Source organism: Cygnus olor, chromosome 1, assembly GCF_009769625.2.
Source record: "Cygnus olor isolate bCygOlo1 chromosome 1, bCygOlo1.pri.v2, whole genome shotgun sequence".
Taxonomy (NCBI): domain Eukaryota; kingdom Metazoa; phylum Chordata; class Aves; order Anseriformes; family Anatidae; genus Cygnus; species Cygnus olor.
In genome coordinates this window covers 118,869,669-118,890,037 of record NC_049169.1, presented here as the reverse complement: position 1 = coordinate 118,890,037, position 20,369 = coordinate 118,869,669, and the positions used below count along the sequence as shown (strand labels likewise).

Below are 20,369 nucleotides of genomic sequence, written 5' to 3'. Positions count from 1 at the left end.
TGTCCCCCGTCCCCCCCCGCCCCGGGCACCGAGCGGGGCTGCGCGGCGGCCGCGTGTGATGCTGCGAGCGGAGCTGCCGGGCGGGGAAGGCTTCCCCGGGGTGCCGCCGGCAGAGACGGTGCTGGGAGGATGCCGGCCAGCCGTGCCGAGCCGTGCCGAGCCGTGCCGAGCCGTGCCGAGCCGTGCCGTGCCGTGCCGCGCCCCTCCTCCGCGCTCCGTGGAGAGCGCACCGCGGAGCTCTCCCCGAGCCGAGGAGGGGGGCCGGGACGGAGCGCGCTGTGTATCGCATTAAATGAATCGCCTGGCTCCGGAGGAGGCAGGTGATTCTGCCCGACACAATGAGGGGTTTTGAGCGCTGCGGAATAAAGCGCCCTTCATCGGCCCCGGGGGCGCCGGGGCCCGGCTCCGCCGCGGTACCGCCTGGCCCCCGGGGGAGCCCGGAGCTCCCCGGCGCCCGGAGCTGCGGCGCCCCCCGACCGCGCCCGGAGAAAGGGAGGCGGCCGGGGGGGGGGGGGGGGGAGTGGAGGGGGGGCTGCAGCCGGTGCCCCCCCGGGGGCGGCCCCCTGGGAGGCAGGGGAGCGGGCGGGGAGCGGGCGGCCCGTCGGGCACGGCACGGCACGGCACGGAGCGCGGGGCCCCCGGGCGGCGCTGCCCGGGTTGGGGCCGTGGCAGGCGTTGTTTTCCTCGGAGAGCAGAGGAGGAGGAGGAGGAGGAGGAAATCTCCGGGTTTTTAATGAGGGGGTGCAGCGGGGCTGAGCGCTGGGATTACACGGCGCGGAGCCGGAGCTGCGGGCTGTGTGTGTGCGCGCAGGGCTGGCCGTCCCCGCCTGTCTGCCTGCTAATCGCACGTTTTCCGCTGTTAAAAAGAAACCGAGACGCTGTGGCCGAGCCCAGCGCTGTCTCTGTGACTGTGACATGAAAAGATGGCGCTCTCTCCCCTCCCCCAGCCTCCCTCTCGGCTTACACTTCCTCCCCAACAGCTTTTGCCTTCCAGTTTTTTAAAGCCCTCTTTTCTCCTTTCCTTCCCCCCCCCGCCCCCTCCTCCGGCCGGATACCGCGAGCTTCCCAGCCGATCGGTGGGTCTCTTGTTATTGCGACGATTATTTTTTAATTTTTTAATTATTTTTATTATTATTATTATTATTTTTTAATCTCTAACCTCGCTCTTTTCGCCTCTCCTTTTTCTCGGAAACCTCGCTCTCCCTCTCTTTATGCCTCGCTCTCTTGTGAACTTCTGCTAATGGGAGGCAGTTTGCAAGAGGCGGGGGGGGGGGGGGGGGGGAGAGGAGAGGAGGAAAAGAAGAGGGGGGGGCACTCACCCAGCCGCTTCTCCCCCACCCCTCCTATTTCCTCCCTCTCCCCCGAGGCAGCCGGGGCAGGAAGGCGAGCCGGATCGAGGGCTGTGCGTGCCGGGGGGGCAGGAAGGAGGCTCCGGGAGGTGCCGGCGACCCGGTCGCGCTGCGGCTGCCCCCGGGGGGGGCCGGCTCTGCGGGAGGCATTCCCGGCTCTGGACTTTACCTGGCCTCATATTTTACGGAGCTGCGCGCCCCCGAGGTGGTCCCGGGTCCCTGGTCCCGCTGCGAGGCAGGGGAGGGCTTCGCAGCAGCCTCCAGCCCCTCTCCCCGTGTTTCATCACCAGCCTGCTCCAAGTGTTAAGTTTTTTTTTTTCCCTCCCCCCCCCCTTTTTTTTTTTTTTTTAAAGCCTGCAAATTAAATTCAGCGCCGCTCTCTCCTATTTTAGTGCCTGTTACGTTAATCGCACTTAGCGCCGGGGCGCTGCTCGCCGGGGATGCACGAAGGCCTCGGAGACGAGCCGCAGGCTCCCTCTCGGACCTTCCCCAGCCGGCAGCGAGTTGCGAGCGGCTGCCGAGCAGTTTGCAGGGCGGTGCGTGCTTCCTGGGCGGGCTGCTGCCGCCTGCCCGAGCTCATTCCCGGCCGCTGACTCCCCGCCGGGAGGTCAGGGTGGCAGCGGCGGCTCCGTGCGCGCCCGCCGATCTATTTGCGTAGCGATTTGCATTGCGGGAGGACAGGTATTTTTCCTCCCCGCGGACGGTGGAAATGCAAAAATTAGCGCTGCTGTTTCTAGGCAGAGACGCCACGGTTACGGGAGCTCGCCGAACCTGTCTGCCGTGCTTTCTGGAGAGGAGCCGGCAAGCCGGACACCTTTATCGATGACTTGTGGAGCCGTTCTCCTGGGCGCCCGCTGCTTTTATCACCATCTGACTAACCCCTTCTTGCAGCCCCTGCCCTGCCCAGGGCCACCCGTGTGGCCAGCTGTGCCCCCGGGATTGCCCTGCCTCGCCGCCAAGGAGCGGGCACGTGTGGCCTCCTCCAGTGCCTCCTTTCTCCAGCGCGTACTTCATCTATTCGTTATCAAGGGACGGTGTGTGGAGTGACTGAGCCTAATAAGTTGTCCACTTGTTCATTTCAGGAGCATTGATTTCTGGTTCCAAGGCACTCTGTTCTAGCACTGGCTACAGCTGCGGGGCATTTCACAGCTGGTCTTTCGCCTAGACAAATATCAGCGAGAATACGAGCGTTATTAGCCACATAAATAAATCATTAACGCGCACGCAAATGTTATTTCAACCTAACTTCCAAGGAGAGGCCAGCCCGGCGGGGCAGGACGGAGCTGTGCATCGTGCAGGGACCCACCGGGGACCCCACGCAGCCCGGCTGGGGGTCGCGGGCAGGGGTCGGCACCCCCTGTGTGGGGCCAAGCAGCGAGGCCGATCTCTGCCCACTCTCCCGCTCCGGATTGAACATTAACAGGGCCGGCGGGCCACAGGCCTCACCGCCCAGACCTTTGTCTGCTCTCTGAGGGCCACGGTGGGTGCTTTTCTCCCCGGGTATGACCATGACCACACATCGCGGCACTGCCAGGCTGGCCGCAGCTGACTTGGCCAAGCGCCGAGCGTGCGGGCACAGCCTCCCGGAGCCGGTAGCACCAGCAGGAGCGAGCACCCTGCGGTTCTTAAACACGGAGAAAACAGCAGGAATGACATTTGCTGGGGCTGGTGCGCCTCCCACCAGGGACTGGTGGCTCCCGGGTGCCCAGGGCAGCGGCGGTGGGAGCGGGGATTGGGGAGCAGGGAGCAGGGAGTGGGGAGAGGCAGCCGCCGCCGCCCGGGCCGCGCTCGCCCTGCCCCGCGGAATCCCGCGGGTGCCAGTAAAGCCCTGCCTGGGAGCCCTGCCAAGGCGGCCTGGCTTTGATATTCCGCACCACGGCCGCTCCTCCGCTCGCTCCTAATCACGCAAAGGCGAGCTCGCTCCGGCGCTCTCCGCAATAAACACCGAGAGCATTTCTCCGGGCTCCCAAAGTAAATATTGTGTCGGGGAAGCGGGGCTGAGCTGGAAAGCAGAAAATCTCCCACTTTTTAGCACTTAGCAACCACGGGGAGCGTTGTGTGCGCCCTCCCCGAGCCGGGCTCGGTGTGATTTACTTTCTGGTTGCGATGCAGATACTCGCCTGTCAGTTCAAGGGCAGGACAGAAACCGTGCAAGCGGAGTCTTGCGAACGGAAATCTCCCATTTACGAGGTTCTGCTCCAGCACCAAAAGCCACCCTCGAGCACCTTTGTTCTGCGTGCAGCTGCTTTTATCCCCCCGCCCCAGCCGCGTCTCCCTGCGACCCCTCTTCCCCCCCCCCCCCCCCCCCCCCCCCGTCTCCCTTCCCAGCTGGATTCCCGGCCTCTTCCCCACTGACCCCGGGGGGAGGCGGCGGGGGCCGGGGGAGGGGACGGGGAGAGGTCGATTATGAGCGACAAGGAGCATGATAAGAGCCGAAGCGACAGCAAAGCAAACAGGAGCGCTCCCTGCTCCCTTTGCAGGGCCCTGCCGCGGCCGCGGGAGCCGTGCCTGCGCCGTGCCAGCCCGGCCGGCCTCCGCACGCCTCCTGCCTCCTCCGGGGCCAGATTAAACACGTGGCGAGCCCGCACGGTGCCGTGCTCCCGTTCGCCTTCCCCGGCGGCTCTGCACAACGCCGTACCGTCCACCGCTAACCTCCCCTCGCCTCCTCGGTTCCCTGCTGGCCATCCCGGGCCAAGCCGTGCGGGACGAGCCCCCGCTCCCCGGGGAGGCTGCGCCGCGCCTGGCTGGCCCAGGGCCGCGCTGCACCGGGCTGGCGGCTCCGGTAGGGCAGGGGCTTGGTTGCACCCCTGCTTGGGGCTGGGGCAGCCCCCCCAGCCCGGCCCTCCCCGCTCCCGAGAGCCGCCGGCGTTTTCAGCTCTAAAATGGCTGAAAACGGTGTCCCCGAGCATCCCTGCCCGGCACGGAGCGGGGCGAGCCCCAGCGCCCCCAGCACGGCGCTTATGGGAACAATGGGGCCGGCGCCGCCCGGTGTCACCGGGGGAAGTGCCCGGGGGCAGCCGGGGGGGTCGGGGGGGGCCGCGGATCTGCGAGGTGCCTCCCCGCCCGGCTGTGCGAGCCTGCCGTGCCCTTTAATCCCTTTATCCCCGCTCGCCTGCGGCGGGGCAAGCCGCGGGGCCGGGAGCCCCCGGCAGCCGCCCCGGGGTGGGGACGCGCCGCAGATGTCGCCGGGTCGGGGCGGGGACCCGCTCCCCACCGGCGGCCCCCGGGGGACCCCCGGGGGTCCCCCCCCTGCCGTGCCCTGGGCGAGGCAAGGGGCAGCCCCCGGTGCGGTGCTCGGGTCCGCCAGCCAAACGCTCGCCCGGCCGCGCTCCGAAATCCGGCAATTATGCAAATGTCCGGGATGCTGGCCCCTTTGATCTGAACTTCCTCAGGATGAGCCCTCCTCGCCCCGGAGCACGAAAATGCCTCTCGGACGCGGAAAGTGAACTGCCGAGCTCCTTTCATCCCCTTTTGTTGCCCGCTCCGGGCTTCGCCTCCCGAGCCCGGCGTTCCCCAAACGCCTCGAAACGGGAAGCGAGGGGCCCCCGGGCACGGCGGGGGGTGACCCCAGGGACCCCGGCCCCAGGGACCCCGGCCCCAAGGACCCAGGCCCCAAGGACCCCGGCCCCGGGGCAGGGATGCTGCGGGATCGGGAGCAGCCGGGGCTGCGGGTTGTCATGGCGCGGCCAGGCGCGTTCCCGAGGCTCGCGCAGCCGACGGGGTCGTGCCCCGCTCGGGGTTCACCCCCCCGAGCCCCGGCGCTGGGTCCCGCGGAGACCCCAAAATAAACCCCGCGGGCCTCCGAGGAAGAGGAGGGACGAGATGGGGGGGAGGAAGGAAGGCCCCCCGCCGACGACAAGAGCTCAGTCCCCGAGGGACTTTAAACTCCATCTTTTGTTGCGCTCGTTACCACCTCTCGTTTCGTTTCTGGCAAGCGCGATTAACGAGGCACTGAGCGTACCACGGGGGCAGTACGTCCACGCAGCCGGGGATGGGGTTTTCGAGACTCCCGAGAGCCACGGCTGTTTATTTTTGTTTGTTTTGTTGCCGTTTGAGGCTGGTTGTTTTTTGTCGTTTGTTTGTTCCATGGCGTTTCCCCCCCTTCTAAGAGATATTAAGAAAGTTCGTGCTGTCCTGGAAACTGCTCCCCCAGCGTGAGGAGAATATTCTGACCATTTGCCGGAGGCCATTTTATGAAGCCTCAAGGAGGTTAATTTCAGGAATACGAGGTGTCTCCTTAGTACCTTTTCCCTTCCCCTGCCATTCATTCCAACAAGCTATGAGCTCTGTAGGCCAAACGCTCGTCTGGATGGACAATGGAGTCCCGTCTACACGAGGGGTCTAAATGGCTGTACTCATTCCCAGCTCTGCATACGCAGGAAGAGAAAGCCTGTAACATACCTATGACAAGAAGGGATGCATTAAAAGGAGGGTACAGAATAAAGGGAATATCCTTATCCTACGTAGGCTGCCTATTCCATTTTGCTGGAATTAAGATTGCGTCTAGCCAACCATTGGTACAGACAACGTTACTGAAACTGTGCCACTGCAAAACAAAGCTGAGCAAATGGAAGAAGAATTAGTCAAACTGCTTAAAAAATGTTGTCATGTTTGTTAACAAGCTGCTTAACTCTGGTGCCTAACAAACACTTGGAAAAGAAGTTCTTTTAATGAAAAAAAAAAAAAAAGGCAATACCCGTGCTTGCTTACAATTAAATGATGACAGCTTATGATGCATTTCTTCAAGACCTCCAGTAATATCAGGGCTCAGGAGACTTGAAATACCTAATTCATAGATTTTTAAACCAAGAAAGGACTGTTATGATCAGCTGCTCTGACCTGCTACATATCATGGGCCAGTGAATTTCAGCCAGACATTCTTGTATCAGACTCATAAATTCTGGCTGAGCTTTTAGCCTGGCATCCAATCTTCCTCTGAAGACTTTTAAGTAACAGAAGCCCCACCGCCTGCCTCAGTCCTTCCAGTGGTTGTGTCCTCTCACTGTTTTTAGAAAAACGCCCCTGATTCTGTTCAGAATTCATAGAGCTTCATTTTCCAAAATAGGATCTCATTATGCCTTTGTCTGCCACATTAAAGAGATCTCTACTATCAGAAATCTCCCCATAGAGACACTTAGGGCACTTAAAGACTGTGATCAAACCAAGTCATAGCCTCCTCTTGGATAAATTAATAGATGGGATTTCTTTCGTCTTATGCAATAAGACGTGATTCCCAGGCCTTGAATCACTTCTGTAGCTCTTTTCCGATCCCACATTAATTCGCCAATGTGCTTTTGACATGCAAACACCACAACAGAACTGGACGCAGTATTCCCGTAAAGGTCTCACTCAAATCATAAGCGTTAATAGCATCATTAAGTTTACTTGTTTAAAATCCTGTGCAGATTACCTTTATAGATGGCCTTAGCAATACCAACTTTATTAAAAGCCCATTTAAAAAGTCGCCTGTCTTCATGCAGACTGGTGTTGTTCATCAAATTCACAACGCTGAGCATCGCTTGACCAAACTGCAGAGCTGGCTTAGTTTTTCTAGCTCGGGCTTTTTCGGTGCTTCATCAGCCCTAGCCTTCAGCAGAGCCTCATATTTTTTCTTTTGTCTGCAAGAAGCAACTGCTGCATATTCTTACAACGGCACCAACCCTGGCTATGCACTGTCAGAGAGGTGCATGCACAGAGCTCTGCTGCACAATTCCCTCTTGTACCTCTTCCCCTCCTGCAGTGCCAAAGCCCCACGTTAAGCTCCCACAAGGCTGGGGGTAGTTCAGTCCTTTCAAAGGCCGTGGTGGGTCTCAGTTTGGAGTTGCTCCTCCCCAGGTAGTTAGTTCATAGACAGTCTCCATTAGAGCTTCTTCAACCACAGCAAACAGTCTGCTTTCACACCCGAGCCTATTCCCTTGCACGTGAGTGTCTACTCTGAGGGATGAACAGTGAGTAGGGTACAGCTGTCCTGCTAGATACCAGTGTAAGCATGTCCACTGATAAAGGACTAGGAGCTGTCCTTCCTCTGCCCATCCTGGTAATGCCCATCCATTTTCCAATCTTTCTCAGCTCCTGAGATAGCCTAGCTGTGCAAATGCAGCCTGGAATGGCAGGATCGTGGAGGGACCAAGGTCTGTGTGTTACAGAAGCATTAACTGCACTGCCTCAGTGCCTTCCTGATCTCTGATCTTCCCCAGCTACGCCTGGGGCTTCACACAAAACACTGCATGCAAACTTCTCTGCCATCCCACATGGTGCTGCAAGCCCAGACTCTGTTCTGCACAAGAGGTGACCTGAGCTGTGGCCGAGCTGCCCTGTGTTATTTGTGTGAGAGGGGCTCCCAAAAGCCTCAGCCAGAGCTAGGACTTCATTGTCCCAGGGCTCATATAAGGAGGGTAAAACAGTGTGCGCCGAGGATCTCTTCCCATATCATTTGTACCATCAAAAGCAAAAAATCGTTTAGGATAGACACAATCTTGAAAATGGCTGGGCCTTAGCTTCATACACGATCCCTGTGCTTCCTGGCAGAGGACTCATACCTGAGCAACACTCATTTACTTATTTTTCTACCAAGTCATGTTTTTTTTCTGAAGATATTCCGTAGGCCCAGTCAGAGATTGACACCCGTCATGATGTCGTGGTCACACACCAGACCAAAAATGCTTCTCCCACTGCTGGCAGACCTGTTGGTCCATGATGTCTTCCAGCTTGGTCAGTTCCCCAGGCTGTCCCCACTGCCGTCTCTGCCCTAACGGAGGTGGCAGCACATGCTGGAGCCCAGGTGAGCAGAGTGGGTCCACCTTCAAGTAGGAAGGCAGCCATGACCTGCTTAGGAAAGGTGTTTCCATATGGGAGCCATTCTCCCTGTGCACAGAGCCGATTAAGGGACTCTTACCCCATTTATTCCGCTACTGCCTCCAGGGACATGGTGCTGACGCAGCGTAAAGCCCGCGCAGCTATGATTTTGCCCTGGGGTGAGCTATGGTGAAGTCCCTGTTACATCAGAGGACCATGAAGCTGCTACTGCAACACCCAGAGAGGCCCAGTTTGCATAAACCACCACTGAGACGAGGCCAGCACAGGCTAAATTGAGCTGCTTTTGTGCGTGTGCCCTGACTCATGTTCTGTGCCATGCCGTTGCACCACACCTGCCCCTTTAAGCTTAAATTATCCACTATAAAATTATTTTTCCCATGACACACGGCACAGCCTCCACGTCCTACTAGTAGCAGCCCTCGCTTCGTTTATACTTCCCACGTGCCCTCGTTTTACTATGAGTCAGCCGCGCTGGCCCTCTCTTCCTATGACTTACACTTTCCTACCTCAGAGGACACGCGTGTCAGAAGATATATACGATGGCCCCGTTTATGGACATCTTCTCATGTCTAGATAGCCACCCGGTTCAAATCAAATCCCAGTTAGCCCCAAATGTGCAAAAAGGAATGCGGAGAAGTCACCTTTGCTACAACAAGGCGCCCTTGGGTTGTACGTAATTCCAGTGAGCAGCGCGTTATCCTCACTCGGTGTACCGAAATGCGATTTATAATTTTAAAAAGCAATACTCAGCCACAGCACCAGACCCACAGCTTTGAGGCAGCATGTAGGGCATGGCAGGATTGCTTCTCTTCCCCCTAATTTACCTGCAAAGAGGGCACACAGCCCAGCTGCTCGCTATGACCTGCTCTTTCTTCCAGGCTGCCGCAGCCGGCCGGGTTTTGGGCCTAAGTGCCTGTTTTGGGGTCTGCTCTCCTCTAACTCCCCGAGGATTTTGTCATTAGCTTTCACGGAGAGCAGTACGGGGCTGGATGTGGAAAACCAATATTGACATTTCCTTGTTTAAATATCATACATCAGAGGGGGGTCACGGGAGCCGAGGCCACGAGAAAGGGTTCCCCCACAAGCTATTATTTCCTTTTAAAAAGCACCAGGGACCCAGCAGTCTCAACGGGGCCTCACACCCGCACGTCTGCTCCTCTCCGCAAGCTGGCTGGCTGATGCCGGTGCCACTTAGCAAATACAGATGTTCAGGTCCTTTTCTTTCACCGCGGGTCTCACTCATTGCCGCGCGGAGGCCTGGTACTTAATGACTGCCTCATTTAAGCCCTCGTTTCAAGGCTACGTGAGGTACACATCCCATAACACGCTAACCTTGGTCTTTACTTGCAAAAATACACGGCACTTCCCTATCCGATTCGAAGCAAACGGCATCCAAACTTATTTTTAAAATTAATTGAACCAACAGATCAACAGCGTCTGCAGAGCCCGCGTGGCCCTCGCTTGGGAAATTAGAACCGCGGGAGAGTAATTTCGCAGTTAAATCAACAGCGGTCTCATTCCGCACGAGGCTGCCTTCCCTTCCCTCCCTGCAAAGCCGGCAGTCCTACGTTGGTCAAGAAGAAGACAGCCCGTCAGGCGTCCTGCACCTGCACCCGCTCTGCCTGACAGGGTCTGGGGGCTGTGGGGTGTACCCCCTGTCAGCAGCGCTCGGGCACGTGTCAGGGAGCGGCTCGATGCCTGCATATCCCAGTTCCCTCATCCTTTATCTCAGCCGCACAGCACCTAGCGTGCCCTGCCTTCCCCCTAAGTTCCTCCCTCACTCCCATGTGTGAGCGCCTTGCTCGGAGAGCAGGAGGCTCTCAAGGTGTGATGCTGAGCCAGAAAAAAAGGGTTTTCGGGGACCGCTTGGAAAAAAAGAATCAGAGGAAGCAACGGAAGACATGCTCTTTCCCCACAAGGGAATGGCTGCAGGATTTCTCTTTTTTATCTAAACCCCCAAAAGGATTTGCCACTAAAAGAAAGATAATCCACATTATGTAGGAACAAAATTACATTCACATGAACACCCGCACACAAACACACACTGTTCTCCTCTGATGGCAGGACACGGGCTCCGGGAGCAGTGGCTTCAAGGAGCCGCAGCAAACAAGCCCTCGGATGGAGCTAGGACCTCACCTGCCTCCGTGTACCACCAGAGCGTCTCTCCTTGTCATCCCCGATTGTAGTTTCTGCAGTTTTGCTTCCCTTACTTGGGCAGGCAGGAACGAGCTGCCCTCTGTGCACACATGGTTCCCAGCACAGTAAAACTGCTCTCAGGTAACTCAGGACTTGCGAACCCGGAGCGATAAAATACCACGAAATTTGCCCCGTGCCTCCAAGGTAGCATGCGTTGGTTCCCTCACTTCTCTCTGCATATCCTGAGCCTTACCCTAGCCCAAAATTTCTCCCTTCTGCCGCAGCTTGCCTACCTTGCGGGGTCCCCGCTGGCTGCTCAGAGCCATCAGGGTTCGCCCCTTCCGCTTTAGCAGCGCTCTCGGCTGTTTTGTTTCTGAGGCTTAGCAATCACCCCGTAAGAGCACTTCCAAGGAGATTTTAAGATGCCTTCGGGGCATCAAGGGACAGCAGCAGGAGGACTATCTGAACCACTTTGGTCTTAGACGTTTGGACTTAGATCCATCCAGGCATTAATTCAGTGAAAGCCAGACAGGATCAGGCTGAAACTGGCATTATGCACTGCTGGAAGCAAATCCAATTCACATAGTTTTAAGCACATGCAAACCATTTTCTATGGTGACCTGGAGTGCTTTACAAGAGTGCTCAAGGGACCAGGTGACTTTTAGCGTGGTGAATTTCAGCAGTGTAACCAAGGCTTAGTGCTGTGTCCATAGCCCTCCCTGAGGTAGTGATGACTGCAAAGGCCAAGCCACGAAGTTGGAACTGGTTTTATTTTATTTCCTTTTCCACTGCCACTGTCCTTTTTCTGCCTCTCGTTACGTATACCGCTTCAAGGGAAAAGCGCAGTATCTTATCAACATGACACAAGCCCGTGTTTTTCTCTCTCCGAAGACACTGCAGGTACCTGGCGAGAGAACAGCTCTGTGCAGAACCGACAGGGAGGCGCGGACACCCCGGGGCCATCCTTTGGCTACTGCTCTTCACCTTGCTCCAAGGTTTCTCTCCTAGCTCCAGCCAGGGAACGGGGAGGCCCAGGGCTAGAAAGAGCTGTGGTGTCTAACACTTGCGTGGCACCTCGCCTGTCACAGGTGCACACCACCCCTGTGGGACACGGCAGCTCTACACAAACCCCATCAGGCCCCTGGTAAATGTGTTCCCACACGGCTTGCCACAAACATTGCCCCAAACAGGGAAGAACCTAACCTCAAGCCAACCCAAAACAGTTGCAGAGACACACATGTATTGACAAGCATTACCCTGACACCTTCACGCACAGACCCCTTTCTGAATGCCACGTGCGTGCTCTTTTGCCCTCCTGCCCCCGGCAGCCCAAGGCTCAGCCCCATGCCATCAGCACCCCCGGTCCCCGCTCTCCAGCCGGGGCCTGTCCCCGTCTCCCACTCCCTGCACAGCTCTGACACCAGCCGCATCTGCGGCACCAGAGCAACCGCTCGAGGTGCAGCAAGGGCACATGAGTCACTTTCCTCCTCGCCGGCCCTGTCTGCTCTGCTGATGACACAGTGCTCGCACTCACTGCTCCGAAGCGGCACTCCAAGACACGGGGCAGGTTGCGGATTCCTGCCTCCCTCTGGCTTTTGAGCTTCAGGAGCAGTGCTTTGTGCTCTGCGGGCCTCGCCGTCCACTTAGCTGCATGGGCTGCCAGCTTGGTGCTCCCCCCTGGCTCCCGCCAGCCCCCTGATGCATTAAACCCTCTCGGGGACTGGAGGAGCCGAGGCAGCAGCTCTGGGGCTGGCGATCACACCCGGGGGCTGGTAACAAGTGTGAAAGCAGCCAGCCTGCGAGGTGACACTGGCACGAGGTGACACTGGCACAGCGCTCCCAGCCCCCGGGGCCACCCGGCGCGGCCCCCCCGCTGCTGCCACCCCGACCCCAGCCCCAGTGGTGGGAACATCCCGCGACGTCCCGCCTGGCTGAGGGCAGGGGGGCTACGGGAAGGAGGGGAGAGTGCGCTTGGGGCTGCATCAGAGCTATTTCGTTTGCTTGTCCCTTGGCCGTAAGTTCCCTCGTCCCTCTTTGTTTTATAGCTGCTCAAGTTTACTTGCAGAATTAAGACAGATTTGGGGGGGGAGGGGGAGGAAGGGGGTAGGAAGCCTTTGTTCTCCGGAGTGCGCTTGTCTTACTTTTGCATCATGTGGCCTGAGCAGCCCCCCCACCCCGCCCCGACCGTATTTACTCTATCTCGAGTGAGTCCTTTGAAGGAGAGGGCAGAGCCGTCGTTAACCCCCTGCGTGCCTCGCCGGGCCCTCAGCCTCCAGAGCCGGCCCTCGGAGGCGGCAGGGACAAGGGCCGGGGCCCCCGGGGTCGCCTCGGTGGCCGGGGTCGCCCCCCTCTTCCCTGCCCTCCCGTCCCACGCAGCCACGCGTGGACGCGGCCGGCCCACGGCAGCCGTGAGCGCGGGGATCCCCGCGGCGGGACGAGGCCGGGCTGCTGCCGGAGATGCCTCCAAACTCGAAACAGCTGCCGGGCTGCGCTTTGGCCTGCCTGCTAAAATCCGCCGATCTCCTTTTAATCTGTTTCATATTCGCAAATTAAGCACTTAGCCTAGGTAATAAATCACGAGGCAGTTTACGAGGCGAGCAGGAGACAAACAAGTGGAAAGGGAAAACAACCGCCTCGAAGTGCACGAGATGCGACTGCGGAGGCGCGCTCGGAAGCCTTGCCCGAGGCCCCCCCGGGAGCCGGCAGCGCCCCGGAGGCAACCCGGGCTCCCTCCTTTGTCTGTCTGTCCGTCCGGTACCCGGCAGAGCTCGCAAATAACGAGGCAGGCCGACCGTAGTAGCCATGCCTCGCACACCCACGCCGGCCGGCGGGGAGGTGGGAGGGATGCTGGAGCACAGAAGTGCGGGGGGTGCATCCCGCAGGGGCTGCTCCCCAGGGGAAGGCAGCCGGGGCCGGGCAGAGGAGCCCCGGGGCTCCGGGGAACACGCGTGGGGCCGCTCCGCCCCGCTGCTGCCGGCCGCGGGGGGCACGGGGCAAGGAGCGCCCCGGCCCCTCTGGCGGAGAGGAGCACCCCCGGGCTGCCGAGGGAGCAAGGGCCCGACCCCCGCGGCCGGGCAAGGGGCCGACGCGGGGGGCGAGCCCCCCTAAAAGCCGTCCGGGAGCCGCCGGAGGGGCCGGAGCGGTGCCACCCGCGGCGACGGCCCGGGACTCCCCGGCACTTCCCCGGGGTCTCCTGGCCGGGGGGGAGCACGCGAAGGCTCCAGACAAAAGAGCCGGCGCTAAGACCCCTCCTGGCAAAGCCGCAGCCTGCCCCGAGTGCTCCGGCACGGGCTTTTCTCCCCCCGCGGGGCTCCGCGCCGAGCCGTGCCGAGCCGGCTGCGGGGGGGGGGGGGGGGGGGGGGGCGCAGGGGATGGGGGCAGAGGGGCCAAGGGGGGGGGATCTGGGGGCGCGGGGGGGTCGGCAGCAGCCCCGGGGAGAGGCGAGGGTGGGGGTGAATTGAGGGAAGTCCCGCGGAAGGGAGCGACACCGACCTGCGACCGTGTCCGCCCGGTGCAAGGTGACGAGCTGCCGGTGCGAAGAGGCGCTGTCAGAGCCTATCTCATCTCTCGCCGGAGCCGAGGCTCCGCTCCCCGCATCGCCCGCGAGTAACAATGGCAGCGATCAGCAGCTTTTTCACGCGCCTCGGTGGATGGAGATGCCCCGCGCCCCGCTCAGCCGCCTCGCCGCCGCGTCCCTCTCGGCCCAGACCCCTCTCGCTTCGCCGCCGCTCCGCCGACGGCTCCGGCCAGCTCTCCCCCCACCCCCCCCACCCCCCGCCCGCCCTTCCCCAATTTTCCATTTTCAGGGACTTTGGCTCGCCGCCAGAAAATGTCAGGAGGGGATGAAACTTGACACAGGGAGCTCAACCCGGAGCGGTTTCCTCCTCCTCCCCCCCCCCACCCCCCTCCCCAATCCCCCCCTATCCCCCCCCCCCGCCATCCCCCGCCCCCGTCCCCAGCCCCCGAGTTAACTTTGAGACACTTTGGCCGTATTTCAGCTTGAAAAGAAGGGGAAATTGCGGGTCACTGGTGCGTGGTCGGACCGGGCGCTTTTTAATTTTTCATTATTATTATTTTTAATTTAAAAATGTAGACGCCGAGGCCTGAGGGCGCATCTGCAGCCCGTGCGCTGCAGCGAGCCCCGGCTCCGCACCTCGCCGCCAGGCTGTGCCAGCCGGCAGGATGAGGCCCCGGGCTCGGGAAGGTGGCCAAGCGACACGTCGGAGGGGGAGGTCGGGGTAAACCCGCTCCCTCCCCCGGCTCTCCTCGCTCCGACGGCCCCAGTCTGGTCCCGGGGGTCCGGGGCAGCTCCGGGGACCGGGCACCGGGGGGGCTGCGCGGCCCGGTGATAACGGGGTGATGGAGAAGGGGATGGGGACGGAGCCGGGGGGAAAGCTGCGAGGAGGAGCGCAGGCAGCGGAGCCCGTGCTAACTCCGGGGAGGATGCCTCAGCACTTTCTCTATTATGCATTTCCAGCACAAGGAAAGCTAATTCCTCCGCTGAGGGCCTCAATCAGGCATTTATTTGACACTCATGATGCATGAACGGCTAAACACTAGTCTAAGCGGAGGATCAGCCGCTAGTTTATAGCTCGCGAGTTTTTTGATGCAGGTGAATTATGTTGATCTCTGAATGCCTCGTATTCCTGGGGGGAGGAGAGAGGGCGGGGAGGGGGGGGATTGAGAAGAGAGAAAACGCGAAGGGGGGAAGCGTGGGGGAGCTCAACTTCTCGGAGCTCCTCTCCCGCACGCCGGGAAACTCTCCGGCCGGGAGCTTTGGCCGGCACCCCTCCAGGCCCCCACGGCCCTCTGTCGCCCCCCAGCCCTCCCCTGCTGCCCTCGCCCCCCCGAGCTTTGCAGAGCCCCGCACGCATCCCTCCGGGGGCCACCGTGCGTGCCCCGTCCCCGCCGCGGCGGGGAAGCGCTCCCCGGGGGCCGGCGGCGGAACATGGAGCGGGGAGAGGCACGGAGACAACATGGAGGGGGGAGCAGGGGAGGAGGAGGAGGGGAGAAACCATATGGAGCGGCGGGGAGGGAGAGAAGGAGGGAGGCAACGCGGAGAGAGCCAGCCGGGAGCGCCGGGGGTGGGAGCCCCGGGGCCGGGCGGCAGCGGCCGGGGGCGCTGGGGAGGGAGGGGGCGGCCCCGGGGGGGTCCCGGGGGGCTGGGGGTGGTCGGGGGGGAGCGGGCAGCCGGGCCCCGCCGCCGCTCTCCCGAGGCGGTTTGTGCTTTCTCCTCATCTCCTCCGCTCCTTTCCGAGCACAGCCCTTAATTCCCCCCCGGGGAGATTTTTTTTTTTTTTAATTATTATTTTTAATGTATTTTTTCTTCTTCTTCCTCCTGGCCTCTTTCCAACTGTTGTTCCAGGACCGAAAAAAAAAATAATAACAATTAAGTAGGAGTCATGTCTTGTGACTTGCACAATCTCTTCTAACGCCTGAGTTCAATTTTACACAACATTTAATACAAATATTAAAAATCAATATATCAAGGGGGTTGTTAATGAAATGTTACAGTGAGTGTGTGTCACCAGATAGGATTTCGGTGGGAAACGTGTCTGATTTAGCAAAAGCCGAATGCGGTCGTATTCTTAATCCTCCTGCTAAAACGAAAGATAAAGGTGTTCATTAAATCATATCAAATCGAATTAAACTCTATCGGCGGGTCCTTCCAGCAGAACAGGAGTCTGAAAAGCAGGGGATGGAAAATGAATCTCAATGCATCTCTTGACAACGGAACAGGAATCGGAACGCATTAAAAATAAATCAGAGCGCTGCTGTAGGTCACAACACGAGGATTAGACTGCACGAGAATAATGGGACGGGAGGCTGAGAGGCAGGGACTACCCTGCAGGTACGTCCTGCCGCTGGAAGGGGGGAGCCGCATTTTTTAAGCCGTGGGTCACGCGAGGACTGTAGGACAGAGGCTTTGCCCTGTTCGGGCAGCTTCTCGGCCGGCCCTTCCCCGGCTGGCTCTCGGGACTGCAGCGTGCCCCAGCTCCTCGGCACGCCGCCAAGCCAGCGCTTTGCTGGCTGCCGCCTTTGCCCGCCTTCCCCCCCTGCTCCTTTGCACCTCTCCTTTTTCCTTTTTCCCCCCCTGGCCTGTCCCCGCTCTCCCTGGCTCGGCGGCGATGCTCTCTCCTCTCCCCCGGCCCCTCGCGCTATTCAGCCGCTCCCCGTGACCCCTCGCAGGGCTTCTCCTTCGGCGACGCCTGCCAAAAAGCTGGCAGCTGCCAGGGCGGCGAGGAGTGGGAGCACGGCCGACAGCCGCCGCCGTCCCGCCCGCACCCGCCGTTGTCTCGGCGCCCAGCTGCGAGCCTGGCGCTCCGGGGAGGGGACGGAGGGGCTGCACTGCTCCCTGCCGAGGTGTGGACGGGAGATAAGGGCGAGGAGAGGAGCGGGGCTCGCCTCTGGGGCCCGAGGCATGACGCCTGCCCTATGCGCTGTTGGACCGAGAAGCTACGGGCTGCTGAGCAGGGCACAGCCAGGGCCTGGAGCCACCCGGTGTGCTGGGAGCCCTGGGCACAGCCGAGCTGGGGTTTGCTCGTGGAGGTGGCCGGGTTGCAGCCCTGTCCTCTGTGGGGGTCCAGGCTGCAGCTCGTGGGTCCTTCAGGTGCATGGCTCGTCCCCGTGCCTCCTCCCCGTGTGCCAAGGCCTTAGCCCAGGCCACTCTCCCCTGCTGCTCCCCTGCCCCCAGTGCCCCGGGAGAGGGCTCTGACCGCGGGCTTGGCCCCGCCATGGGACCAAGGTTCCCGGCCTCGCCCCCAGCTCTCTCGTCCGGCTTCCCAAGGCTGGCTGAAGCCTGCACTTGGACTTCGCTCTCGGCTCTCATGCTCTGGCCCACAGATCCCAGCCACTTCGTCCTCCTCTCCTGAGGGCACACCAGGCCAGTCCCTCTCCCCACAGCCTCCCAGCCCAGCTTGGCAGGAGGCAGCCATCCCCACCGAGCCTGGCCACGGCGAGCCCTCCCTGCCGGGCTGCGGTGCTGCGCAGCCCCCTGCCCAGCTCGGGGGCCACCTCTCGCCCCCCGTGGGCCCGCAGGCAGGCAGGCAGTGGAAAGCTCTGCGAAACCCGCAGCCGGCGAGGGGAGCTGGGGGGTGGGATCCGCTGCAGGAGGCAGCGGGAAGCTGATACGCGGCACCCGGGAGAGCTCGGCACCGAGCCCGGAGCGTGCAGCGGGAGCGGGAGCGCGGCGCCCCCACCGTGCGGCGACCGGGGCCGGCCCCCGCCGAGTCCCGCCCGGCCCCGCCGAGCCCCGCCCGGCCCCAAGGCGGAGCGGGGGCCCGGGGCTCGCAGCGGGGTCCCCCCCCCGGGAACAGCTCCGTGCCGGCGCTCCTCCCCGGGGCCGCCCCGGGAGCGGTTAGGCGTGCAGCAGCGCCGGGGCGCGATAAACAACGGCGGCCAGCGGCCCTCCGCCCGCTGCCAGCACGGCGGCACGGCGCCCGGAGGCAGCTCCCCCCTCTCCCCCGGGCCCCCCCCGGTCCTCCCCCCGGTTCTCCTCCCGGCCCGGGGCCGCGGGGTCCCTGCGCTCTGCCCCCGGGGACCGCGGCGGCTCCGTGCGCGGCTCCGTGCGCGCCCCGCGGGCTCCTCTCGCCGGGAGCGCAACTCCTGCTCCGACCTGAACTCGCAGCCGCTCTGTTTGTTTATTTCCCGGCCGCGGTGGCCGGCTGCCAAGCACGCGGACCTTTCCTATTAAAAACCCATTTTTCTTGCCCTGCGCGGAGCGGCAGTTTGCTCGCTGCGCTCCGCTGTGCCGTTAAAAGAAAGCGCGGCCGGGTCCTCCCGGGGGCCGGGGGCGGAGGACGGGGGACGGAGCCGCGCCTGCCTCCCTCCCGCCTCCCTCCCGGGGCTGCCGGGGGCTCCCGGGGCGCCTCCCGCCGCCGCCGCCGCCGTGCCCCGGCCCGGGGTGACCGCCCTCGCTCCCGGCCGAGCCATTTCCTGCCCTCCGGAGCCGCGGCCGGCAGCGCGCTCCCCTTCGCCACCGGCCAAGCGGTGGCCGGGGCGCGGATGGCAGCGGGGCTGCGGGCTGGAAACCCCAAAAGGAGGCGGGGGGCAGCGGCCGGTCCCGTTAGCCGTGGGGTCACCGCAGCCCGGGGCTCCCCGGGACAGAGCTGGTGCGGGTCCGCTGCGAGCCTCCTGCGGCGCCCTGCGGTGCCTCTCTCTCCCCTCGTCCCCCGGGAAGAGCTAGGAGCCATCCGAAGCGAGCCGATCGTAGGGCAGATACAACAATAAAGTATATTGAAATAAGTCTGCGGTTGGTGAGTTTCCAGCGATACTTAATGGCACTCGCAGTAAACAGTCACTCTCTGTGCTAGCGGGGAAAATCATCCAGACACAAGCACATTCCACCCTCTTTAGGGCTCCCTGGCTGTTATTATAGTTATTGCATTACTCTGGTGTAAGCCTTTTGTAACTAAGCTTCTATAAAGCCCCGCTTACAAGCACCCTGATTAGAATTTTCCTTGCCAGTAACCAAAGGCCACCCGCTTTCCAGTGCTATACAGAGGGAGCCGTCAACAGCCACCCCTCTGAATGTGCGCTTTGTTCCTGGCAACAAGGAAACGAGTGGGCTTCTATTGGGGAGAATGCAACCCTTCTTTTAAATATCACACAGCGAAAGCTGATGGGGCACCGGGCTCTGGGGGGGAGAGAGACGCGCCGGGGTCACAGGAGCCCGCTGCCACTCAGCCGGCAGCCGGGGGATCAGCGGGCTGATCCCGGCTCAGCGGCGGGAGGAAGGAGGGGAGGCCTGGAGAAAAGCAGGACGCCACGTAACGCATTGCCAGTGGGGCATCACACCCTGGCCCCCAGCTCCCCAGGGGCACCCGGTGGCGATGGGGAGAGCCCCGCTCCCCAGGTGGCTGCAGCCCAGGAGCGAGCAGGCGGCGAGCGGCGATGCTGCCGGCCTCCTCCGCAGCCAGCCTGCTGCTGCGAGCGGCCCAGAGCCCGTCTGGCCGGGTGCAGGCAATTACTTTGATACGTCCAACATGTATGTTAGTGGCATTACTAAGGAGGTGAGAGCTTGGCGCTCACAGGGCCGAAATGCTGGGCTTTCGCTTTCATGCAGGATGTGTGTAACACAGAGTCTTTTCTCAGCTCGCCTGATTTTTAACTTCCTCTAAACCTCTCTCTCTTTTTTTTTTCTTTGCTCGGAGAGCAGCAACGAGAGACTGAGAGGAAACACGCTGCTGCTGTGCAAAATGTGGACCATGTGTGGGAACTATTTACTCAGAGTGCAACTGCAGGCACCAGGCGAGGGGCTGGCAGAGCCGGGGGGCGGCGGAGAGAGAGGCTACATCTCTCTCGCCTTTTTTCCTCTCCCCTAAAGCCAAACCACATCGCTGCATGTGTAACGGTGCGTTTTACCGACTTTCTCGCTGGGCACATGCTTTTTTTATAAGTCCAAGGCTTTCGCGATGCGCTTTTGTGTTTGCCCACCTCAAGCCTCTGCGGGCAAAGGGTTAAATCTTCGGAGCAGTGGAAGGAAGCAGCTGAGTTTCAACAACAACAAAAAAAAAAGGTGGGGGGAGAAGAAAGGAGCGGGAGCAGGGAAGAAGCGAGGCGAGAGGGCTGCACGGTCCCCTGATTGTCCCTTTGGCTGCTGTAGAATAATAAAAATAATTAATAACAATAGTAACCCCCAGCCTTTCTTTTCTATTTGGCTGCATCAGGAAGTGCCTCTGGCCTTGAAGCTCCCCATTACCTCTCTTCCTTCCCCCCCCCCCCCCCCCCAGTCCTTTCCCTGGGAAGTGAGAAGAAAAAGGTCTGCAGCTGACAAATATTATCCATCCTTTTCATCGATCGGAGCATATACAGATGTGATAGCTTGATGTACCCTGCAAACCGGCTGATCCATCGCTTTCTCCCTCTCTCGCTGGCTCTGGTTCGGCCCCCTCCTCCTCCCCCTTTGTTCTCCCCCCCCCCCCCCCCCCCTCCGCCTTTCCCTCTCTTTAAATAGATTTCAAGGCGCTGCCTGTTGGAGAGCAGCTCTCCAGAGAGAGCGAGCTATTGCCTCCCTGCCGATAGCCTCCCCCCCTTCTCCGGTTTCCAAACAGAAAACAATCCCCGGGC

General features: G+C 61.0%; 1 long non-coding RNA gene across 1 annotated transcript; it reads left to right on the top strand.

Moving 5' to 3' along the window:
• Positions 1 to 602: 602 nt before the first annotated feature.
• LOC121056978 lies at positions 603 to 19,929 on the top strand. The gene is made up of 2 exons (XR_005813587.1): positions 603 to 1,076; positions 19,459 to 19,929. It is a non-coding gene; the product is annotated as an uncharacterized LOC121056978 (long non-coding RNA).
• The last annotated feature ends 440 nt before the right edge of the window (positions 19,930 to 20,369 follow it).